Raw genomic sequence first — 22,323 nt, forward strand, 5'->3', positions numbered from 1 at the left:
AACACAAATCATTCTGCTGCCCAGGAGGGGGGAAATGACACCACAAAGAAAAGCTCACTGCTTGATACAATGACATCTCTCTAACAGCCACCTTCTGCCCTCATCCTTGCTCTGCCCCATTGCAATCAAATCAATCGCTCTCAAAAACACAAGAATGGCTTCAGGCCTTGACCATAAGGTCTGTGAACTCAGGCATATGATTTTGGAAAGCAAACAGTGCTCTTTGAGGAACATCCCGAGTAAGCCAGCCAGCAGAGGCGTCCCAGCAGTGCAGATCTCTCCGTGCCAGCATGCTCCAAGCTGGCACCAGAGCTAAAGCCCTCCCACCCTGCAGTGCAGCTCCAGCCCTGGTGCTGCAGCGGCTGTGGCTGGGCTCTTGCCGTACCTCGATGTCCCGGTGTCCCTGGGGGAGGATGGTGCCTCCGCTGGGATTGATGGTGAACTCCCTGGGCTCCACACGGAAATGGATTCCCTTGCTCCAGGCCGGGTTGGTGTCCCTGCGGATCTGATCCACGCTGTCCACAGCCGGCTGCGTGCCATCGTCCGACATGCGGAGCTGGAACGTCAGGGGCACCGCGGAGCTGTTGGTGAGGCGGCAGCGCTGCGTGTAGGGAAAGCCTGGGCAAGGACACAAATATCCATTCAGGCACCCAGCAGGCCATGATCCTGGGGGCAAGATCCTGGCAGGATCAAAGTGGCATTGGAGTGGAGCTCTCTATGATCTGAACTACAGCTCACCCAGAAGCTGCGTGAGGAATTAATCGTCACTTAGCTCCCTTTGACACAGATTCCAGACTGCAGCCTTGAAAATGCCCACTCCTAGCCCTGCTGAACACTGCAAGCTTCTCTCTTTGTGATGGGGCCAAGCTCCCTCACCTGCCCCAAACCAGCACCAGTTCTCTCTCAGTGATGAGTGTGCACCCAGACCCAGCATTTACTCTGAGAATTCAAGCTGTCCAATTCCCTGCTCAGCCTGCCAACACTCCCACCTTTTTCAAGACATATAAAGAGTGAGTTGTCAGTGAGAAGAAGCTACAGCAAAAGAAAGTGAGGATGGAATCCGCAACTAGAACGTGAGGCAAAGAACCCTAATGCAGCTTCTCTCTGCAGGATCCTTAAGGCATCTCTTGCTTTGGGCCAAACAGACTGAGCACGTGACAGCTCAGAGCCCACTCAGCTGGGGGCACAGCCGAGCCTTGCTTTGAGATTAGCAATCAGGAACCAGGTCCCACCTCAGCCCACAAACAGGGACATCACAGCCGTGCTGCTCACTGAGAGTGCTGCCTGCAAGGGTTTACCCCACTTTGGCTCTGAGATTTGCTTTCCATCCTGCAAAGCCAGAGATACAGCCACTCATGGTGGGGATGTCCTGCAGAGCGCGCAGAGCAGCCACAGCCTGCTCTGCACTGCACATCTGGCTGGGCTGGCCAGCTCTGTGGGGAGGAGACTTCTCCCCAGGCCTGCTCACCAAGAGTCAATGGGACACAGATGGGGAGGAAAAACAACTGCAGCTGCAGCCCAGAGCTTCTCTGTGCCCATCCAAGTGACCACTGCCAGCTCCAGCAGGGACTCCAGCAGGGAGGCAAGAGAGGCACAAAAAGGACAAACCCAGATGTCAAAACCTCCAAGGAGACTGAGGCCAGCACATGCAGACAGCAGTCAACAGTTACAAAGAAGCAAAAATACAACAGCTGCCTTCAGCCGAAGAGCCCTTAGGCATGAAATTGGATTCAGCAGGATCAATCTCCCGCTTCAGAACCATATTTCCATCTCTTTCCTTTCGTGTTTCATTCCTTCCAAAGGCAACTTGACAAGCGCCTCCGTGGTGATGCAGGCTGGGGAAGAAGCAGCTCGAGAAAGGCAATGAGTTTCCTTCAGAAGTTCATGAACTTCATTGTTCTGGCTTTAGGCTTGGCAGTGAACGTTGCCCTGGGTCTGGGAAGGGGGACAGGGGTTCTGGGGGGTTTTGGGGGGTTTTGGCCCTGGGCTGGGCTTTTCCCTGGGGGGTTCTTGGGAGTTGTGGCGTGATGCCGTGGGCGGCTGTGCAGTGGGAGCTGAGGCTGGGCAGGGAGCGGAGCTTCCCTTCCTCCCGCTCGGGGGTCGCAGCTCGGCCGCTGCTGCTGCGGGAGGTTTGTGCTTGGCCCGGGGCTGCCCTGGCTGCAGCTCAGCGCTGGCACCGACCCTGCCTGCCTGCCCCGCTGCTGCTGCTGCTGCTGCTGGGCACTGCCCGCATCCCCCTGCCCTCTGGGGCTTTGCAAAAGGAGCATTTCCTCCTTCCCTTCCCTTCCCGCACCGGCTGGGGGGGATCCCTGGCCTGCCAGAGCCCACAGCTCCTCCTGCTGTCACCAGAACTCCACCAAAGGGGAAAAACAGGACTGGGAAATGTCTGTTCTTGCCTTCTTGTCTGTGCTCTCCTGAGACAGTCTAGCAAAGAACTGTTATTCCTTTTCCCACACTTTTGCCTGGAAGCCCTGTCATTTCAAAGGGATAATCATTTGGAGGGAGGGGCTCATCTTTCCATTGCAGCAAGATTCCCACCTTCCTTGGCAGACATCTGTCTTTTAAAGCAGCACAGAGACACCAGAAAATTCTGCCTTTCTATTCCTTGCTTCCACTGGATCTCACAATGGCAAAATGCCCCCTGAGGCAGCAGCAGCAGCAGCAGCAGCTCTGCAGTTCACAGCCTGAAGAGGCTGCTGGGGCAGAGCAGGAGTGAGGGATGCTTTTCTGTTGGAAGGCACACATCCCTGAGGCTGTGTCCCAGCCCAGGGAACACTCACCAAAGGAGATGTCCCCGAAGTCGAGCTCAGCGAGGTCGAAGTGTAAACTCGGTGCAGTGACGCTGCCCCTGCAGGCCGAGGACAGAGCAGGCAATGGCTCGGTTAAAGGCATTGCAAAGCTCCGGCTGTCGTGGCTCGGGGGCACAAAACCCGGGCTCAGGGCACCCGGGGTTTCCAACCAACACAGCCCCGTGTGCTCAGCACAGGGCCCTGGGCACAGGAGGCAGCTCCAGCCAAGGGGCAGCAGCCAACAGCCCCTGATGGGCTCTGGGCACAGGGCAGGCAGGAGAAGCCCCCGGGTTGCTGGGGGTCCCATGAAGGACCCTGAACACACACCCAGACATGGCTCCGTGCCTCAGTTTCCCCATCTGCAATGGCATGGACATCAAGGTGTCCCCACTAACTTCTGTAAGCAGCCCTTCCAGCCACAGCTTCCCTGCTTTGCTCCTTCTGAGCTGCAACTGCTGTTCCCATGGAGGAGCTTTCTCAAGAGAGTTTGACCCACACAATCATTACAGACACTGTTCTGAGACACGAATCCAGGGCATTCCCAAACATCCTCTGAAAAGGGCAGCAACAGTTCTACCCAGGGCACAGATGAATCCTAGAGGAAAGGACCAGCTTGTCAGCAGTGCACCAGCTGGCACAGCCAAGAGCAAGAGCTTCAACAACCAAACTTGGCTGTCCTGAATCTAGCACAGAACCTCACCTTCCCTTGAACTCAGCAGACACACTCCAAAAGCCACCAACATCCACTGAAATCAGCACTTGAAGCTGCACAACATTCACCAGTTGATTTCATGGTTGATGCCAATCAGTGCCCACTCTGCCTTTTGGTTCAAAATCAAGAACCAGTCAGCTGTGTCCTCTATTGTACTCACAGGACTGCCCCTGGCTCTGCTCTGCACATCTCAACAAGAGACCTGCCCCTGCTCAAGGAGAAAGCTGCTTATGCACAAACACCCCATGGCCATTTTGGGGGAGGGACAGAGGAGAATCAATTATTTGATGGTGAAAGGTTCCCTCTTGATTTCCAAATGAAAAAAGCAGCACTTTTCCTCCAAAAACAAAGGCAGCAGATTTGTTTCTGCACTATGGGCAGACCTACTCACCACTTTTCTCTTGCTAAGGTCTAACTTCCTTGCTCTTCTGTATCCATCCCCTTATCTCATTGGTATCATCCAGTGCAGATTGCTTTCATTTCTTCACTGCCTTGAGCCAGTGCTGCCCAAGAGCAGCAGCCCAGCTCCAAAGCTGCAGAGCAGCCAGCATCAGCTCTCCTGCTTCCACTCCATTATCCTGCAGCACATGGCTCAGGCTGGCAGGGACAAGGCCTCACGCTGCTGTGGTGCTGAGCACTGAGCTCTGCCTCCCCTATGATCCGCCCTTCTCCCTGTGGCTGGGCCAGGATTGTCTCTTGCCATGGCACCAGCCCACAGTTCCTGACTCCCACATCAGCGCTTTGCTGGCTGTGCAAAGGAGGCACCAGAGCCCTCTGGGCACAGGAGCTGGGGGCACAGCTTGTGCCCCACAGCATGGCCATGAGAGGTGAGCTGAGGCTGCTGCTGCCCATCTGGCATGGATTATTCACACAAGGTTTTACAAACACTGCTGCTGCTGCTGCAGAATCAGCCGGGCTGGCCCATCTGCAAAGCCCTGGGGGCCTTGCTGGGTGTTCAGGTGGGACATCCCAGAGCAGCTGCTGCCCAAAGCTGATCCATCCCACTGCCTGCCATGGCCCAAGGCACAGGGAGATCCCTGCAGGGACGAGTCATTCCAGCTCCCAGCCACCACACAGGGCAGGAGGCAGCCTGACACCAAAGCAATGCCAGCGGCAGAGCAGAGATTCAGACCTCAGGAAACACCTTTCTCCTCTGCTCCACCCCAAAAGGAGGCAGGTGGGGGATGTCCCAGAGACAGCTACAGATGTGCCCACCCAGCTCCCAGGGTCCTTACTTGATGGTCAGGATGGCAGGCGTAGGAGATCCAGCCACACTGAACTGGAACTCCTCCTCAAAGCTCCCCAGCACGGTGGCACTGAAGGAGATCTGCACAGCCTGGCTCCCACCTGCTGCAATGATGCCTTCCTCGGGGGCAAACTTGAAACACAAACCCAGGTGGGTTGTGTGGTTGGTCGCTGAAGGGAGACAGGTGAAGGGAGCATCAATAGCTCCTTGGTTCATCAGTTTCACCTGCAGCAGCAAGAGAGCAAAATGGAAATACGTGTGGAATCTCCCCTTCTTGTGAGTTATTGTCTAATGATGCAATGAACACCCAGAAAAGGCAGAAAATGCTTTGTGCTGCTGAATGGCAGAAGTCCAAAGATTCAACAGGACAACTTCTGCCTTTGGGTTTTCATGCAGAGCAGTGGCAACTCCACAGAACTGCAGTCACCCTGGGCTTATCCCATGGACACAGAGCAGTGCCCCTCTGCCCAGCAGCACCAAGCACATTGAGAGCTGGCGCTGAGAGCAACGTGGGCTGATTGCAGCTGCCTAGGGAATCACCCCAGAGCTGCTGCTGCCCCAGTGAGCACAGCTCCAACAGCACCATCTACTCATTCACCTTTTCCCAGACCATGAAAACAATACCTTGAGAATGAGGCATCAGCATCAAAACGTACAGAGAGCACCATCGTTTGTAACAAATCTCAGCGTGTCTTTCCCATCCACAGCCAAGATTTTGAAAGTGTCTGCCATGATGCAGTGCCTCATGAAGTTTTGCAAGCTTGACTCTACTGGGGGGGAGGCAAATAGATAGAAAAACCCTTTGCTTTATTCCCAGGAACACTTTTCTCTTTCTAGAGCCAGAGATGCACCAAGGTTGAAGTGCTGTGAGGAACTGGTCAGCAAGGGAGAGAACTCCCAAGGATTTCCTGTGATTGCAGCAATAAGCAGAAGACACTTGGCTGGCAGCTGTTGGCAGTGGGCTGAAGCTCAAAGGCAGCCACTTTGGTGCAGATGCTTCTGCAGAGCCCAGTCCAAAGGTGCCTTGTGTCTGGCACTGCCACAAAAGCCTCTGAACATGCAGCTTTTTGACCCAGGCTTGGTTTCATGTGCCAAGGAGTTGTTTTGTAGGAAGCCTCCCAGCTGATCCCTAAGGAAGGCTGCCCAAAGGCAGGGACTGGGGCTTCAGGAACAACTGACACACCTTTGTGTCCCCCCAGATTTGAGCAGTCCATCAAATATTCCCTGCTCACAGCTTCCCAGGTTGGCAGCAAGTGCACAGCTGCACCAGGCTTGCTGCTGCCTCAGGAGCCATCAGGATCCATCCCAAGCCCTGCTGCTCACCTCATAGACATGGGGGGTGTTGACGAAAACGTTCCCAAGGTTCAGAGTAGGAGAGCTGAGTTCAACCAAGGGTCCTTGGCCTTCCCCTCTGAGCTGCAGGGGCAGCCTGCTCTCACAGCCTGGGGAGAGATGTCCATTGCAGTACAATCATTCCCTCTGCTCCACTGGATTTTCCAGGCTGCCTCAGTGCTAGTCCCCGACTCTGAGCTGGATGCAACCAGCTCCTGATGCTGCAGGAGAAGATATGGACCCTTCTCTTCCCTCAGGACATATCCCCTGAGGCTGACTTGCAATTTCTAACCCATTCCCTGGGCTGCTTTCCAATTTGAGCCACCAGTTTGCTGAGTTTAAAACATCTCTGGTTCCTGTAGTGACAGGCCATGGAGGTATGGGTAGAAATGGAGAGAAAGGAGATTTGGGTGAGATATTCGGGAAGAAATTTTCCCTGTGAGGGTGGTGAGGCACGGGAGCAGGTTCCCCAGGGATGTTGCGGAGGTTCCAGCCCTGAAAGTGTTCCAACCCAGGCTGGAAGGGGCTTGGAGCTCCCTGCTCTATGGGGAGGTGTTCCTGCCCATGGTACGGGGCCTTGGGACTAGATGATCTCTAAGGTCCATTCCATCCTTACCATACTGTGATTCTGTGGTTTCCTTCCCCTGCACCTAGAGGAGCTTTGAAATCCATTCAGTGCAGGCACAAAGCTCCAACAGGGTTTGGCAATTGCCAAACTCCCTGGCCCAGGAGCACAGGACTTTGTTGCCCAGGTGCTCCCCTTGTGACACTCAGCACTGTGTTCTATTGCCACAGACTGAGAGCTGCAAGGTGACAACTGCCACACAGGGAGAGAAGCAGCTGCTGGCCAAGGCTGCTCCCTCTACCAACAGCCCGGGCTCAGTGGGCTCAGCCCCCTCTGCTCTGCTGCTGTCTGGGCACTGGGAGGTGGTCCAGGCTCAGGGAGCCCATTTCTAACTCAGCTCCTGCTCCCTGATGATGGATCCATGGCAAATGGAGCCATCCTGGAGGCCAGGGTCCTGCAGGGGCTGAGTCCTTGTTCACTGAAGCTGTTCTGCTCTGGAGCTCTCTGGCCTTTGAGGGAATGCTGGCAAAGCCACGGCATGAAAACCTCTCCCTGCACTGCCTGGGCTGTTCTGGGATCACTCAGGCACACACAGCATTCTGAGCCCTGGCCTGGCACGGGGGACTCCCTGGGAGCTGCAGGGCCAGGGGGGATGTGCCAGCACTGCCCTGCTGACCAGGGACCCTTCCCAGCACTTCCATGGGAGCCCAGTGGGCTCAGGCTGGCACCATGGCTTCACTGAGGGGGAGAGAGGCAGGGCAAAGGAGCTGCACCTGAGATGCTGCAGTAAGCCACACTTCCATACTCCAGTGCTTCCAGGGGTTTGAAGGTCACCTTGATTTCAGCTGAACAATTCGGCCCGATTTCTCCCTCCTACACCAGAAAGGGACAGCAAAAGATTGGTCTGCAAACTTCACATTCTTGTTTTCACCACCCTCCTGTAAGCCTTTGTTTAGAGCATCAGTGATGAGTGAACAACACAAGGAGTCAAGGAAACACTCCAAACCCAGCCCAACACAGCTCTCAATGCTCAGCTGATCAGCTCCCACTCTCCACAATATTCCTGCTGCTCTGACACAAGCTCTTGGGCACATCATGCTGCTGTCAGCTACAGTGGGATGCAACTGCCACTGTGCCCTGCTGGCTCTTGGCCTTAGATGGGCCATAGCTGTAACCAAGAAGAGAACATGATCCCCTTCCTTGGAAATAAAAATATTAGTTTAACCTCTACTGAAAGAAAGCAGAGGTTGGGATTATTCTAGGGTTTACTCCAAGATGAGAAGGGTGTTCCACTGTGCACACACCAGGCATTCATCATCTCTCACAATGCCAGTACTCAGAATCAAGGCTCTGGTTGATGGGAACATGTGGCAGTTTGCTTGCATCACCAGAAAAGGAAAAGGTTTTCTGTCCCTGTGTGCAGGACAACTCCAAAGGCCCATTTTAACCTTCCACCCTGGTGTCCAGGCTCACAGATGACGCTGGAAGGGACACTCAGAAATAGTGCAAGGCATGGTTACAGGAGGGGATTGGCATTTCTGTCATTAACCTTGGGCTGAATTTGGCCTCCTTTTGCTAGGGAACAATTGCAAGCTTCAGGTCAGTGTGTGAGCTGGCAGTGCTCCAACAGCCTCTGCTGAGCCCCACCTGTGGGGGGAGCCCCTGCCTACAAGAACTGCTCCCAGGGACACTGCAAGGACACGCAGGCAGTGCCTTGAGCTCGAGCCTGGCAGCAGAGCTGGGCTTTGTCAGGCTCCCAGCCCTGCCTGGAGCCTGCAGGGCACAAATGCTTTCAGCAGCGAGCCCTGCAGCCTCACCAGAAACTCCATGTCCTCCCTGCCAGCACATGGAGCCAGCTGAGGATCTGCCCAGTGACCGCAGCAGGGGAAGGGGTGGGTGTAGGGAGTAGGGTGGGTGGGAGGAGGAAGAGAAGGAGGAAGAGAATGTTCTCAGCTACCACTTACCATTGGCTCATTAAAAAAAATGTCATCAGAGAACAGCATGGGGTCTTCTTGCACCTTTGCCATCTTCTCCTGGACCATGCTGCTCAGGAGGGCACTGTGATCTCCACAACAGCCGTTCGCCTTTTCCATTTCTTTCTCCTCTGTGAAGTTTTCCTGGGACACCTCTTTGGGCGGCCGCAGCAAGCACTGCCTGCAGCCCCAGGGAGAGACAAGGCCAGCAGATGGTTTCATGAGCCACAGATTTGCAGAGAGAAGTGTGAGCACAGGAGAGCAAAGCACTTGAGGAGGAGCAGCAGCAGCAGCTCCCCAGCAAAGGCTGAGCCCAAGCCACGAGGGTCCCACAGGGATCAGAGGACAACTTGCTGTTCCCTGGCCCAGCAGGGAGTTTCACTCCACCCTTGCAAGCTCAGCAGAGGTTTGCAAAGCCAGCATCCCTCCAGAGAGCCTCCTGCCTCAAAGCCTCTGCCACAGCTGAGGGAGAATCAACCAGCCATTTCAAGTGGCTTTTCTTCCCACTGAGCTGCTCGGGGGGGCACAGAAAGATCACAGAGCACCCACTGCAGCATTTCCCTGGCAAGGGGAGACAAAGCTGGCTTGCAGCTACGTGTTACCAGCATCACTCTTTGTTTCTTCCAGTTTGGACCTACGCGGTTCCCTTTCACAAGAGCATCCCAGAGCACTTCCACAGGAAATTGATGAATTCAGGCACCGAATCCCTTCAGGGACATTCAAGTTTTTATATGCAATATGCATGAAAACAGAGGCTCTGAGAGGGGAAGGAACTTTGTTGTGCGGGAGGGAGACAGCAAACTCCTGGAGAGACCTTTCCATGAGCCAGAGCTTTTTGGATCCCATCCCAGTGCATGGCACTAGAATGTCCTGAGAGGGAAAGGATCCTGCACTATCTTCTCTCACAAAAAATCCTCTCTGCTCTGAGAGCACAAAACCTCTCTGACAGCAGCACAGGGACACACTACCAGCCCGCATGGGCAAGGAGATTTTGAAGGAACTAAAGGGAAAAAAGAGGCTGTATCACCTTTGGAAAGAGGGACTGGCAACTCAGGAAATGCTTAAGGATGTTGCCAGGTCATGTAGAAAGAAGAGAAGAGAGACAAGAGCCCAATTAGAACCTGAGGAAATCCAGTCATCCCAATCAACCTTTCCTTCTACAGCCCCACTGAGGAAACCAAAGTTCCTGGCCTTGGTGCTTTGTTGCTGGTCAATCTGTCACTTCAAATGTGTTCTGGGGACTTTGCTGATGAATGCATTACACACAAAAACAAAGAGAACATCTGTCAAGCTGAACTTTGTTCATGTCAGTAGTAACAGCTGATGAACTTGCTTCAGGTTCTGCTCATTCAGGACCTCTTGCTGTAATTATGGGCTGACCTGTTCCCATTGCCACTGGTGAGGACATCACTGCTGGCTGATGGAGAAGCCTTGGGCCAGCAATGTTCATGTGCTGGACGTGAGACTTTGGAGGGAGGGGAGGAAAGACAAGGCCCCAGCAGCCCCAGAGCCAGATCAGTGCTCGTGCTCCTGCATCTGCCCCCTGCTGTCCAGGAAATCTGGGACACAGAAAGCTCCAAGGCCACTGGAAGCAAGAGCAGATGCCTTCCATCCTGCTCACTTCCAGCCAGGCTGCAGGGCAGCAGATCCGGTGCTTGGTTCCTTCTGTAGCTCTTTCCCAACTCCGCTCTCACCCAAAGGTGTTTGCACAGGGACAGATGAGCTGCCTCACCTCTGCGTGCTCAGCTGGTACCGAGCTGCCCGGGCACCGACATTGCGCACCAGCAGAGTCTGCTGGGTGCTGACCTTGACTGGACACTTGGAGAAGTCCAGCTGGGCAGGGAAGTCCAGCACAGCTCGGGCACCAATGGCCCGAATTGGCACAACGATCCTTTCCCTTGCAGTGAGGCACACCAGCTCGTGGCAATAATCCTGCAGGAAAAGAAACTGGCTCAGCACAGGACATTTAGTGCCATCCCCATGGCAGAAGAAAAACCATTTCCTATACCCCTTCAAGGGCATCCATTTACCTATTGCACCCTCACATGAACACTAAGTTCTACTGCTATGTCACGTTTTAAAGGCACCTGCGCACTTTGCAAAATCCGTCTCAGTGGCATTCAGCTCTTGTGTCACTTGGCTCATACAGATAACAGCCCTAGGCCACCATCATTTCTACTCTAAACTTTAATGATGTTAAAGAATTCCTAAGCCCCTTCTAAGCAACATGGAGCTGGGGAACACAGGGCATTGCTCTTTAGGCTTCTATATTCCCACTGTCTGAGAATAGGACAAAGTGTTCAACTAACTCTTAGCAGCAAAAGGAAGAGGAGAAAACAGCTGCACCCAAAGACATCCTGCACCTCTGGCCTGGTGCAGAAATATCAGTTGGTTCACAACTCCCCTCTAACTTTGCCTGTCCAACCAAGTCAGGAGAAGAACGGTGCTAAGAGGTAGCAGGATGCTGTTGGAAAGGGCCTCTCTTTGTTTCCCTGCAAGGCTTCCTCCCTTCCATGCCATGCCCTCAACCCTTCTGTATGAACAAGCCTCCAGATCAGAACATGAACCCTCCAGATCCCAGCACTGAGATCAGACTTGCCAGGGCCTCAGCACTGCTGTTCAAAGCTCCCCACAAAAGCACCTTTGGCACGGAATGGGTGCCAGCTGACAGAGCAAGCACAGGGACAGGCATGAAGACAGAGCCCCAGCAGTGTCACTGCCACGGGCTCTGGGCTCACAGCTCTGCCTGCAGCTTGTACCTGCCCTACACCAGCTCCTTCAGGCAGGTGTCCAAGTGCCCTGCAGCTCAGCAACCTCCTGCTGACCAAGGGCACCCAGGGCCCAGTGTGCCTGTGCCAGGCCGGGCTCACGGGCACAGCACATCCTCTGCCCTGGCCCTGCAGCTGTGCCATGCTCACTTGTGCTCTGGGACAGCACAGCTGACAGGCTGCACAACAGAGGGGGTGAAAAAGCACCGGCTGTGCTCCAGCCCAGGGGCAGGCAGGGAAGCTGTTGGCAGTCCAGGAAGGAGGAAAGCTCTCTGACCTCTTTGTTCCTCTGGTGTTTTCCATCAGAATGAAACCCATTCCACTGGACCTAGAGATGGCCCAACATCTATCAACAGCCCTCTGTCATTTTCATCCTGTTTCCCGTGCATCTTCCCTTGGCAATGCTCAGCAGTGTGCAGGGAGGGCAAGCAGAGCCTGTCAGGCCTGGCTGCAGTGCCTGCCAGCAGTGCCAAGGTGTGACTGGCTGCAGGCTGCCTGCCCACGCCTGGAGCCCAGCTCACAGCATGCAATGGGCTGGAGCCAGAGTGCAGGGAAAACAATGGCTGTGGAGATCATTGTGTGCTTTGGCTCCTCCAGCCTCACCTTGTTCCTGCTGGGGGTGAAGCGGATGCGCACAGGGGCAGAGGCGCCCGGCGGCACGGCACGGTACGCATCGCTGGAGCTCACCAGCTGGAAGTAAGGTGAGCTCTCCATGGAGACCTTCACGTGAAGAAACTGCAGCAAAGACATGAAATTATGATTTTGCCACTTGTGGAAACAGGACGAGGGGAGACCTGTCCATGCCCTGCTAACATCCCTCCCCTGCCCCTTTTCCAAAGCACTTCCAGCTGAGCAGGCACAGGCACATCATTCACAAGGCTGAACTTGAATCCCTTCTCTCTGGCTCCAGCATTTTGGCCAGGGCCAGTAGGGCAGCGCCTGCTGGGAAGGAAGGGCCGAGCAGGTCAGCACCAGCAGGATGGAGACACAGCACCTGAACCAAGTCACCTGCATGTTCAACAAGGCCAAAAAACCTGCTGGCTTCTGCCTGCACACAGCCATGAAGTGGTCATGTTCCAGAGGGGGAATGTGCTACCTAAAAGCAAACCAGCCCATTTCTGTGGGGGAAGGAAGAAATTCCCTTCTAGCAGATCAGGTTTAGGTAGGGACCTTCTGGGGATACAGTCAGGCAGGCAGAGCAGCAAGACAGGAGACCAAACACTGTGGTCTTACTGGGAATAAAAGCAAACCTGAAAAGCAAAAGAAGGAATGAACACAGCAAGACAATCCCTAAAACAAGGAGATGGCAAAGAGAATTTAAATGGGCAGTAAAGCAGTAAGGAACAATCATAAAACCATGAGAGCAACCAGCTTGCCAACAGTGACAGAAACACAGACAGGCGGTGTCTATTGACCGTGGGGCTTCAGAGGCATTTTCTGCCTGGAGAAACAGGACCAGCACTGTCTGACAGTGTGGTTCCAGTATGAAAAGCCAATCTTGGCTCTCCAGGGCTTCCTGCTGCCTGTGCAGGCAAGCTGGGCTGCTGGGCATTCCTGCCTGCAGCCAGCAGGCCAGGTTCGGCCCTCTGGGGTACACATGCACAGCACACATGCATTTTCTAGCACACTGATCTCATCAACCCCTGAGCACCAAAATGCTCTCCAAAAATCTAAACCAGGTGATTTGGACTCCCTCCTCTCTCCTCCCGCCAGCCCACTCTTGGCACAAGCCTCACTTGAGAAAATGTTTCCCTGACTGAAATTCAAATGGTCTCAAGTTTTCCTCCTTACAGTGGAACACAATTGACATTTTTCAACTTTTTCCCTCTCAGCTCTCTTGGGAAACTGCAAAACAATCCCAGTTTCTTCAGGTGAAGGTGGAAACCTCCAGGAGCACATGGCTTTGGATGTGCTGTGCTTCTGCAAAGGGAAAGCAGAGCACCGTGTTGCTTCTGGAAAAGTTGAGCAGAGCTGGATGAAGCTGAGCAGGAGCCTCAAGTGGAACCTGAAGGCCTCTCACTGCTTCTGCTCCATCACTCTGATTGCAGGGCTCTTGCAGAACACGGTTCCTGCAGGGCCAATGCCATTAATGAGAAGTGATTCCAGCATAAAGTGCAGAAGGCTCAGCCCCTGAGCTTTGCCTGTGAGCTGCACAAAGGGAGCCAAACTGGCTGAGAGAGGCAGAGATTCCTACCAGGAGCCAAGATTAACCAAGGACACACAGGGTGTGCTATAGACCCAAGGCAAAGCATGAGAGCAGGTAAGAACTGTACAGCCCTCAACATTCCTGTCAATCCAGAGCTTTCAAGAGAAGGAAACTCCTTTGGGATAGACACCATCAACGCCTGGCCAAAATCTGGGGACAATTCCCAGCACAGCAAGATTTCCACCATCTTGCAGAAGAAGGTGCTGAGACATTTTCTTCTGCATGTGCTGCAGCAGATAACTTGCTTTGCTGTACACTGAGGGAATGACAGCACTCTCCTCTTCCAGCACAGCGTTAAAGCTCTGCGTGCCAGCACTTACCTTGTCCTTATTCATGAGAGACAGCACCATTTCCGACACCTGCCGAGCGACGAAGTTCTGAAATACCAGCTCTGGTGGGGAAACCCCAAACCAGCTCTGTTTCGGGGCAGCTGACGGCAGCTGGAGAGGAGAGAGAGCAGGGAGAGCTTCAGCTGCTGTGAGGAAGGTTCATGCAGGAGAATCTTCCACTGATCCCCAGTGAAGTACAGACTCCGAGGGAGCACGTCTGCCCAGCCCACACTGGGCAAACAGTGGCTCACCCACCTCTGCTCTGAGCTCATCCACAGCTGCTGGGCCACACAGAGCAGGCTCAAGCCAAGCTGCTCTTTTGGCATGGATTTCTCCAGGTTTCTTTCTCCAGAATGCCAGGCAGCACGTTCCTAAAACACAGCCCTGTGCCCATGCGGTCACAGAGCTCTGGGGCACTGACTGAGCACTCATGGAGTAAGTAAAACCCATGAATTTACAGGAGACTCCATGGGAAAGGATTTGGGATGTCTTTTACTCTGAGACAGGGAAACCGAGGCCCACACAACTGCAAATATCTTTTTTGCTCTAGAACTTAGACTTCAGTAAGAAGAGCACAGGACCAGAGCAGGTGTGAGAGATGAGGTGACATTTGGCTGAAGCCAAAAGGTTATTAAGCAAAAGAATGGAATTTGTTGGCTCTGTGTGTTATTTGTGGTTTGCATTTGTTCAGGTTGGTTTGTTGAGTGTCACAAATAGAGGGACAGGGTTGAAGACCTGACCAAAAGGAAGGAGGACGAGCAGGGAGCGGACAGAAAAGTTGGTGCTCAGTAGAGAATGGAAGCTCCTGAGTACCCATCCAATGGCAAAGGGCACAGGGACCGCCCCAGCCGGGTACAAAGGGGATACAAAGATTGCCATTTTCTCAGAGGGTGTGTGTGTGCCCTTGGCTCTCAGGGAGGGAGACATCCCCAGCTCAGCTGAATCCTTACTAAGAAACACTTTTCTTTTGCTTTGATCATTTTGTTCCTTTTCATTGTATTTAAAAGTTAGTGTGTTCCAAAGAGAGGAAAAGGCAAAAATAAAAAGACAAATGAGCTGAAAATAAAAAGACAAGTAAGGTGGATGCTGAATGAGGATAAGTTTCAGTTATTTTCTCAGCAACTTGGGTAAAAGTAGAGTTGGTATCTCCTTTTTCAATGGCCTTTAAATGGGTGCTTTCCTGTCATTACTGCAACCTTATTTCATGCCATTGTAGAGGCACGTCTGGAATGACACAACAACAGCAAATGCTTCTGGAGCAGAGACATTGCTTGGAGAAAACTCTGCCCTGCTTTGTCTGCCTTCTCCAGCCACACTGCTGTCACCGCAGAGACACAAGCAGGTCTCCTCTGTGACTTCACAGCAGACACATTCCGCTGAAGGGAGTGGCTGCAGCACACTGTCCCTTAGCTGTGCCCTTTCCTGAGGTGTTCCCAAGGCCCCTCTCCAGGACAATCCTTAACCTGGATTGTGTTCCGTGTCTCTTGCTGCCAATTTCCTGCTCAACAGCCCACCTCAGTCACCTACCCGTTTGGACTGTGCTTTATACCGAGCTAGTCCTGCCAGAAAAGCAGCTTTAAACACACCTCTGAGTAGGCACTGATCCAGACAAAGCACATCCATTCCCCTCTGCCCAGGGCCAGTCCCCTGTACATCTGGCAGCCTGCAAAATCTAACACCCCGTCAGGCTCCAACACATTGTTCCAGCCCAAAGCAGTAATGCAATTTGTTGTGTTCCATCTGAAGGAATTCCTGCAGATCCTTGGCCTTCAAAGGCCAACGCTGCCACTCTGCAGGGAATCCTGTGACCCCGAGCATTTGATGGTGACCACACCAAAGCAAGAGGTGGCTCCTTCAGCAGGAGAATGGCAAAGGGCAATTTTGGGCCTCTGTGTCCCCAGCCTTCCTCCCATTGTTTTAGCAATGGCAGCTGCACTCCAGCACACCCCAGCAGCTTCAGCAGAGGGTATTTGTGTTGGCTTAGTGCAGATCAGGACTCCCAGTCCACCACTCCCAGCACCTTGCAATGACAGCAGGACCTGGACACTGTGGTATTTTGCTGGAGGCAAGCCTGTCACAAGCACACACCCTCTTCAAACTTCATGTGAAACAGAAAGGAAAAGAGCAGGAAAAGGCTACCTTTGGGCGAGTCTCACTCCTGTCTAGAAATGGGCCAATTCTGGGCAGAATACTCCCCCCAGTGCTGGCCTCCTTCTTCCTGCTGAGAAACTTCTCCCTCTGGAACTTAGAGGGAAGCAGCTGAAAGGCAAAAGTAAACCAGCTAGAGCCTCAGAGTTGTGCTTGTTCAGAAAGGCTTTTCTTGAACAAGTGGCACTGGTGAATAACTTGTGATCACAGCCACTAGGACATTCCTGGAAGCCCTGGGAGTTTCCTGCTGAAATACTTAGCATCAGTGAATTAATAATACAGAGTGGAACACACATACTCCAGCCATATGGCTCTGTCCCATTGGCTTCTCCATGACTGGATGGGACATGGTTGGGGATTTCTGCTCTTTGGGCATTTGTTTCCTCTTACGTTTCATTGGATTGAGGCAGTGACCTTTCCAGAGAATGGGGAGGAGCTCTCAGAACTGCCTGAACTCCATCCCTGCACAACGCTCAGAACTCACAGCAAGGAGATATCGCTGCTGGATGAGTCCAAGAGATGCAAGAAAGGAACGCTGTACCAAGAGTGAGGTGCACAGCAATGTCTCTAGGTTTTAGTTCTCCCTGTTGATTGTTTTCTCTGCCTGGGCTGACAGAGCCCTCCACAGAAGAAAACAGAGGCATCTCCTTGACAGAGCCTCAGCAGTGGGGCATCTTCAGCCAAGTGAGCTGCAGACAGCAAGGGACCTTTGCGGCCCTGGCTCCAGCGCTGCCTGCAGGCCTGCATCTGTGCCCACACAGGAGCTGGGAGAGAGCAGCTGCTTTGGAAGCTCTTCCAGCTGGGACCAGCCGTGGCTCTCAGGGCTTTGGGCAGAGTTTGAGCTTCCCCCCCCGCCCCCGCATGCCCAGGTGCCCAAGGGCAGCATGGTCAGAGCAGCACCGGTGAGTGGTGCCCAGCCTGACAGAAGGAATTCCTGTGGCACAGGGAAAGGGACAGAACACATGCTCAGGCCTTCAGCTGTACATTGGTTTCACTTGGCTCTGCTGGCACAGCCAGGCAAGACACAGATGAAGCATCCCACAGTGTTCCCTATTGCACCAGGACAGCCCCAGCAACAGCAGCACAGCACAAAGGGCTGGGCAGGGGCTCTGCAGCTTCACAGCACTGCTGGACAACAGGGGCAGGGAGAGCAGGGACACCAGGGCAGTGCCAGCCTTAACACAGCCCCAGGGGGTACTCACAGTATTAGGCTTCAGCCCTTCCCTGGACAAAAGACGAGGGGTCGGTGTCTTCTTTGGCAATCCAGACGCCATTTCCAAGGGACGGTGTCGCAGGTGAGCGACAGTGCCTCAACAAAACTGGAAGGAGCAACAATGGAACTCTGAAAATCCACAACCCAATTCATGGCAGATTCAAGGCATATTCTGGTGCTAAAAATCTTACATTACTTGAAAGTAGCTAAGTGCTTGTTTGGTGTAAGTAGCTAGTATAATTAGGCATCCAGTTGGACTTTATTTGAACTCTATGGCTACCTTGTGCAATTCAAAGTTAGATCATACTGAAACCTGGAGCTAAAAATCTGAACATTAATAGCAGTTCAAACAGACAAAGCTGTAGCTTAAATATTACTCAAAAATAGCTAGAGTGGGCCTCCTCTTCTTTAGGCTAAAGCACCCTTGCTCTCTCAGCTGCTCCTCACAGCTGAGAGACTAATGAGAGACTGGAATGTTATGGCTAATGGCTTAAATATCATTATAAAGGACTTTCTGCCCATTGTGACAAAACTCTATAAAGAAGCTGCGAACACCCAAGCCCACCCCTCCCTGAAAATGCCTCCTGACTGGAACTTGGCACTGTGAGTTAAGCTGCCTAAGGGAACTTGAGACAAGATCAAGGTGACACTATTGTCCCATTAGCTCAGGTCTGGGGACAAGTAAACAAGGCTGAGGAGTAAAACCTATCCACAACAAAGCCAAACCCAGCAGCTGTCCTGAAAATCAGCTCTGTCTGGGTTCAGGCTGGGGAAGTCATAGCCACAGACTCTTCTGCTGAGGCCAGGTTTGCACACAAACCTCCCAGCAAAGACCTCCACAGTGCCTCCAGACCCATTCCTGAGGCCTCGCACCAGAAAACTGCAGAGCATGCAAGCTAACAGAACAAATCTGAAAATCCAGAACCCAACTCATGGCAGACTCAAAGGATATATGGGTGCTAAAGATTTTATATTATTTGAAAGTAGCAAGAGACAGAGTCCAACTTGCCCCACTCCTGGGAGGTACCTGGGCAAGGTATCCCCTTGCCCAAATCTGCATTAATCCATTGGAGTCTTACATTTTGCCAGACCTCACCACAGAGAAGACCAGAAGAGGATTTAATGGTAGGCCAATGGGATCCAGGGAATGGTGATATTTTCTACTAAACCTCTCTCTGTCACTCTCTTTCTCCTCCCCCCTTTCCCAACCTCCATCCGCCTCCCACTTTTTCTTTTCTTTCCCTCTCTTTCTCCCTCACATTTACTGTTCTATAAAATCCAGACCATTGACTTTGGCATATGGTCTCCTTTGCACCTCAATACAGAGGCATCTCCCTAAAAATTTTAAAACCCAGATGATAAAAAACCTACTGAAGCTTGAACAGAACTCATTCACCTTTAAGCAGTTTAAGCACTTACCATAGGGAAAAAATGTATAGACTACTACCTTTAGAAAATGTTGCATTTCTTCAGTAAAAAAAGCACAATCAGTAGTCCATTTATTGTTCATCCTCTCAGGTGTACATGTCACTGAACTACTGCGCCAGAAGACTGGCATGATCACATCCTCTATTTCCCTTTGGCATTCTCTTTCAGAGCACAGATGAAACAAAACCAAAAAGTTCAACTTTAGTCGGTCTTTACCTTCAAGTGAAATTCAGGACTCCCCAGCAGACACCAGTGTTCTGCACGCTGCGGAGCTTTTCGCAGAGGCCAATGCTCTGCACCTTTAGCAATTCTCTACGCCGACAATTCACCCGGCGAATGGCCCGGTGCAGCCGCCTGCAGGAGCCCAGGCTGCGCACACCCAGCCAGGGCCGCGCTCTCAGGCAGCTGAGGCCGCGCCGCTGTCACAGGCGCTGAGGGCCCGGGCGCGGTTACCGGGCAACCGCGGCGCCGAGTGCGGGGCCGGGCCGGGCCGCAGGGCTTTGCCAAGGACATTGGCACTGCAGCGACTGACTGCAGTTTGGGGCTTCCCAAGAGTCTTTCTGTAACCAATGAAAGGTTAAAATGTGGTGACAAAGGCACCTATGCCAGGTCTGTACATTGCTCTTTGCAGCACTAGTATCCGACCCTGGCTGGAACAGCAGGAGGCGGTGAGGCAGCAGGGAAGGGGGCTCAGCCTGGAGAAAACGAGGCTCAGGGGGGACCTTCTGGCTCTGCACAACTCCCTGACAGGAGGGGACAAGAGGCTGCTGCAAGTTCAGGCAGCGCCGGAGCCGCCTGGCTCCCCCTCTCTGCCCCCGCTCCGCCTCTTCCTCCCTCCCTCCTCCTCGTCCTCCTCCGCTCCCGCAGCCCTTGCAGCCCCCGGCAGGGGCGGGGATGGAGCCGGGACAGGTCGGAACGCAGAGAGGCCTGGGGGGATGCCAGGACTGGGAGTGACTGGGCTGTACTGGGATCATCCTGGGAGCAGCTCCTGGGTGACTGAGTTCTACTGGGATCATCCTGGGATCACACTGGCAGTGAGGAGGAGCAGCGCGATGGCTCCAGCGCTGGGGCTGAGGGCGCTCCTGGGGGGCAGGGGCGAGTGGGACCCCCGGCACCGGGACCCTGAACCGCCACTGCCAGCACCGGGACCCCCCTGCTCTCCTTAGTCTGCACAGGGACCCCCTGAATCCCCCTGTTCTGGACATCAGGTCCCGCTGCTCCCCTTTTCCCGGCCATCCCATGGCTCCCAGCCTCCAGACTTGGCGTAGGCCTGACTCTGGGACAACCTGGAACGCCTTGGTCTCCCATTCCTGCCTTTCCCAGGCACACCTTTCTGCAAAAGCAGAGACAGCCTGAACTGCCCCTTCCCGAACATCCCGGGTGTCCCCACTCTGGTCCCCCCTTTTTGGGAAACCCTGGACTCCCCTTTCCTGGGCTCAAGGAACCCCTGGAACTCCCTTCTACCTCTCCACATCCCTGCCCACCCCCCCCATTCCCATGACCCTGAGACCCCCCTGGCACCCCCATTGCTGAGAACCCAGACCCCCCTGCATCTCTTCATCGAGCACCAACGCAACCTTTTCCCAGCCCCCCGCCTCTCCCAGCCCCCAGCCCCACCCTTTTCTCTGGCCTGGGACCAGAAGTGCAACTGACTGAAAACAAATGTGACAGAAAGAAATAATTTTGCACCTTTTATTTACTATTGAAATACAATTTCCTCCCTTTCTCACAAATCTCCTCCCAGTGTCATTCAGCAGGGCTGTCAGAAAGTCCTTAATTCTGAGTGGGTGTTCCAAGCTGCAGCCACAAGGAAACAGGGAATGGGGATTTTCCTGCTCCTGGGAAGTTTGACATCCTCAGCTGAGGAGAGGAGGAGGCACCAGAAGGAAAGGGCAGCTGGGCTTCATCTTTCCACAGGGAAGAGGGGGGGGAAATCTCTCATCCTATCTGCAGCTGCTCCCACAGGGATGTGAGGGCTGATCCCAGAGCCCTAAGGGTCACAGTCAGGGCTGCCCTCAGGGAATGCTTGCCTGGTATTGAGGGGCAGCGTGGGAGCACCTGGATCTTGGGGCACCCAGCTGCCCCTCATGTTTGGAGGTGCCTGAGGAGGGCTGGGATGATGCCAGGGACATCCTGCAGTGACATTCCCTCTGTCCCGCTCTGGGTGAGCTCAGTCCCAAACCTGACCTTGATCCTGGTCTCAATCTCACTCCACGTTTAGACACACTCACAGTTCTGTATTTAATCACATTCCAATTCCAAATTTGTCTAGTTTGGAACCCAACCCCAGCCCAAAGCCAATCCCATGTCTAGCCTTAACCTCAATCCCAGCTCTAATCCAAATCTCAGCCTCAACTCCAACCCAGCCCCAATTCCAGCCCCTTCCTAAATCCTCAGCCCCAAACCAAATCCCAGGTTCTGCTGTTCTGGGGGTTTGCGGGTGTCTCTGTCCCTCTGACCCCGATGATGTTTGGGTGGGGTCACACCAGGGCTGAGAGGGACAGAGACTGCCCCGACCTCCACAGGTGTGAGAAGGTCGGAGAGCTCCCCCAGCCCCAAGCACCCTCATCCGTGAGCAGCACCCCTGCCGTGTCCTTTCTCCGGTGACAGCACAGACATGGCTTTGTGCCCGGGTCTGTGCCAGCCCCGCACACAGCACTGCTCTGCGGCAACGGGGACACGGGAAACGGTGCCCGTCGTGTGTCCCCTTTGTGTTGCTGTGTGTCCCCCCATGTCCGGCTGTGTTCCCCCGGCCAGGGAGCTGCTCTGGCCCGGGATGGCCGGGCCCAGCCGCTGGGCCTTGCCGGCGGCGGGAAAGAGCCGGCCCGGGCTGCGGGACACGGCGGGGCTGCCCGGCTGGAAAGCAGCTCTGGCTCCCGCCAGGGAGCTGTGGGCCAGGGGCTGCCGGCTGTGCGGGAGGAAAGCTGCTGGGCCGGCCCCTAACGCTGCCCCGCAGAAAGGAAGGGGAGGAGGGAGCTGACAAATGAGCTCGGAATGTGGCAGTGCTGAGATGAAGGACAAGTGCCCTTGGGGCCGCGGGTCGGGGCCAGCCCTCGGGCACGGCTCCGAGCGGCTCCTGAGCCGGCATGAGGGCTGCCTGTAAGGATTGCAGGCGGCAGCCGAGAGCAGCAGCGCCGGCATTGCCAGCCGGGCCCCATGGCCATCTGCCCGTGCCTTCGCAGCCCGTGAGGGCCGCGGGCTCTGCAGCGCGGCTCCGGCTCCCACAGCCGGCCCGGTGCCTCAGGGCTGCCCCGCAGGCGCTGCGGGAGCAGCAGCGGCCTCAGGGCCTGGCCCGGGGCTCGATCTGCTCAGCACGGGGGCAGAGCCACAGCAGGGGGGAAGGAGCTGAAGGAGCACCAGGGAGCCTGGGGAGAGACAGGCTGTGAGACAAGGCTCTGCCCGTAATTTTAACAGTTTTTATTAACCTAATAACTATGTACAACTAACTTAGTTATTATATACAAGTAAAAAGTCAAGTTCCTTATGACAGTTGTCACAGGTGTTTCTCGCTTCGGACAAGATGTCCCAGGCCGAGCATTGGGCGCTGAGTCCTTTCCAGCTGGCCGGGGGCTGTTGATGTCTGGCGGGGCTGGAGAGGCTGCTCGAGCCCTGGG

This window comes from Ammospiza caudacuta, chromosome 10, assembly GCF_027887145.1.
Source record: "Ammospiza caudacuta isolate bAmmCau1 chromosome 10, bAmmCau1.pri, whole genome shotgun sequence".
NCBI classification, from domain to species: domain Eukaryota; kingdom Metazoa; phylum Chordata; class Aves; order Passeriformes; family Passerellidae; genus Ammospiza; species Ammospiza caudacuta.